The following is a 515-nucleotide window of genomic DNA, read 5'->3' as shown; positions in this document are numbered from 1 at the left end:
AAAATCGATGTATGCATCATTTCTAGCCAATAAGAATGAAATGTCGCCAGTAATTTGGAAAAATGTGATTTTCAAATGTCGCCAGTAATATGGAACAGAGGTAGTATATCAATAGACCTCAAGAGCAGAATCAGAATGAATTCTAAATGATCTTTGGTAAATAAACAACTAATCTAGGTTTTTCCCAAAAGCAAACCTAATTCATGTGCTATAAAAGGAGAATATGTAACAAAACATGAACACTTTCTATCTTTTGCGCAACATCTTTTGTTAATTCCCAGGTGTACATTATCATATATTAGTACACAACCTATTTTGAAACGTACTTTGGGAATGTCCTCAATTACATCTCATCGTGAGATGACACCTCAGTATCACTAGCGCCATCATTACCAGTCAACGCGGTCTCGGAGGCCAGAGCAAGAGCCAGGCGAGCGTTACGCTTTGAAAGGTAAACACGTTCAGAATTGCGCTTACCCTTCATCGATCTCGCTCTAATCGAATTCATGCGATTT

Source organism: Aphanomyces invadans, assembly GCF_000520115.1.
Source record: "Aphanomyces invadans strain NJM9701 unplaced genomic scaffold supercont1.113, whole genome shotgun sequence".
In the NCBI taxonomy this organism is placed as follows: Eukaryota; Oomycota; class Saprolegniomycetes; order Saprolegniales; family Verrucalvaceae; genus Aphanomyces; species Aphanomyces invadans.
The sequence above is the reverse complement of the archived record's forward strand: the minus strand, read 5'-3'. Positions refer to the sequence as shown.